Source organism: Anopheles moucheti, chromosome 3, assembly GCF_943734755.1.
Source record: "Anopheles moucheti chromosome 3, idAnoMoucSN_F20_07, whole genome shotgun sequence".
Taxonomy (NCBI): Eukaryota; Metazoa; Arthropoda; class Insecta; order Diptera; family Culicidae; genus Anopheles; species Anopheles moucheti.
Genome location: NC_069141.1, coordinates 3,865,491 through 3,868,113, shown reverse-complemented (window position 1 = coordinate 3,868,113; position 2,623 = coordinate 3,865,491). Strand labels below are relative to the sequence as shown.

General features: G+C 42.6%; 1 long non-coding RNA gene across 1 annotated transcript; it reads right to left on the bottom strand.

Annotated features, from left to right (window-relative positions):
- Positions 1-1,077: 1,077 nt before the first annotated feature.
- Positions 1,078-1,635, bottom strand: LOC128304008 (uncharacterized). The gene is made up of 2 exons (XR_008287401.1): positions 1,227-1,635; positions 1,078-1,147 (listed from the first exon to the last, which is right to left on the bottom strand). It is a non-coding gene; the product is annotated as an uncharacterized LOC128304008 (long non-coding RNA).
- Positions 1,636-2,623: the final 988 nt, after the last annotated feature.

Genomic DNA, 2,623 nt, shown 5'->3' with positions numbered 1-2,623 from the left:
CGGCCTTTGCATAGATCCTTGTAACGAGCGTCAAGTGCAATCATCAACGGTACAAGGGATTCTTCGGTGATCCGGAAACAAACTGTCAGGTGTGGCACTATTGCGATCTTAACGGTGGCAAAGCATCCTTCCTGTGTCCGAATGGGACCATCTTCAGTCAGGTTTGTGATATTGATAGATTTTGATTTGCTGGTCTCTACATCATGACCTAATGCTGTTTCCGTTTGTATGTTTTAGGTTGCTCTGACGTGTGATTGGTGGTTCAATGTGAAATGCTCCACTACTGCGCAACTGTACGTTCTGAATAAACGGCTGTACAAGTACATTCTACCCTTCACACCCAAGTTCCCCGAAGATTACTGTGGGCCACTGGTTGATAAGTACGCTTAAAACATTATCTCACTTTGTTAGCAACTTCTTATAAAAATACGATTAAATATTCCAGATATCTTGCCCTCAAATTCCAAGAGATGGAAGAGCAGATGAAACAGCAACGTGCCAAGGGTGCCAAACAGGGTTCGATCGAGATGCCGAATGCCGTACCGGAGAACGATGAAGTCAACGGCATCACGCTAGAAGACAACGATGAACGATACAATCAAAATCAACCGTATCGGAAGCTACTACGGAAGCGGTACCCGAGCGAGTTTCGGTGACACCAGCCTATCCAAAGCCAGTCGTATCGATGCCATCCGTTCCATCCTCATCAGTTCCAATTACGCTCGAAGACATCGATGCGGAACTGCAGTGAGGCAGTAATAAGGCCGGTGGAATGATTGAGCCTTCTGGTGCAAGCAGCAGCAGTACTGTGGGTTCACCTCCAATGGCAAGCATGTCCGGTGAAGACGAGGACGATGGACGGCCACCCGCATTCTCTATGCACCGTACCTCTTCCGTTCCAACTACCACCACCCTTATCATTGCCACCGAGGATCCTCAGATCGATCCGTTCCGTGCCGGAGAGATGATGATCGAGCCGGATGGACGGGAAGAGGACGACGAGTACGCGAATGTGTTGAACACGGAGCATCCGGCAAGTGTTTCACCGCTGCCACACAATATACTTCCAACGGCGGCACCGATATTGAGCAAGATTCGGCGAATTGAGGTTAAAAACGATGGCACCAGTGGGCATCTCATAAGGAACCTAAATTACGATCGAAGAAGAAAAAGGTGAATGGTGTAAGGGAGGGAACGATCGATGTTGATTTATGATCAATACTCACACGAAACTAAATAAACATTTGTACAATATGTAGTTAATATAAATTAAACTACACTGTGTATGCTTTTACTCTTTCATAAAGCCTGCTTCTCGTCGCGTCCTTATGGCTGATTGGACATTTCTGCAGCATTGTGTGTGTTTTTTAAGGCTCCTTCTCCAGTCCCCCGCGTTTGTCACTGCAATAATAGGAAGATTAATGGATACCAGAGCTATAATCGGATAGATTAATCCGATTATTCTTGTTCACAGAAAGATTAATCAAAGATTAATTGTGAGAATAATATTATTCGAGGCTAAACGTTCGTTCAAACTAAACAAACTTAACTAAACTTAAAATGAGCACGATCGCTTGCGTAAGTGAGATAGATAGTATGCTTCGTCTCTCTTGAACTCCCCGTCTGTTGATACGAAATCCCATACAAAGCAGCCTTTTCCCCATCTCTGACACCAAGAGAGCATGTATTAGCACGAGGTAACATGTAGATAACATGCGTGCATATTATCATGGGCCATCACTATGGGCAAACGATCAAACTCTTTACCGAACGTTTAGACACGATTAATATTATTCTCGAAATTGGTCTTTGATTAAACTTTCTGTCAAAACGATACATAAACATACGGCCATAGGAAAAATTTTATTAGCGGTATGTAAATTTCGAACAAAATACTGTGATAATCCGAAATTTATGAAGAAGAATGTGTTTATTCAATTTTTAGCAATAGAAAACAACAACACCGCACGAAATTACTCCAAGTTGATAAGTATGTGCGTGCTATAAACGATAGGATTTTAGGACCAACAAGGGATAAAAGATGTTCAGAATTTTGTTTCACTTGGTTTTTCACAGCACTCCGTTTCACGGGAGAGTACGGATTAATCACCATAGCTTTATTTTGAATGCACACGATTTTTCGGTAAATTAAACAATATTGACACAAATTGCGTTTATAAACTCGCTTTAGGATCGTGCGTAGAGCGCAATCGTGCTATCAGAGAGTTTAAACCGATTAATCTTTTTGCAGAAAGATTAATCAAAGCTTAATCCGTTTGATCTGTTTGATTGAAAGATTAATCTAAGAATAGTTTTAAGAATAATATTAATTGTGGCTAGACGTTCGGTCACTAGTTCGATCGTTTGCCCATAGTGATAGACGTTCGGTCATGAGTTTGATGTTTGCCCATAGTGATGACCCAAGTACCAAAAAATGCACGCTGGTGAGACATACATGTTACCTCCAGCTAATACATGCTCTCTTGGTGTCAGAGATCGGAAAACGGCTGCTTTGTATGGGATTTCGACGGAGAGTTTGAGCGAAACGAAGGATGCCGCTTCCCGTTTCATCCATCTTCCTTACACTAACGGATCGCTCCTTACCCCGGGCATATTAGTTGCA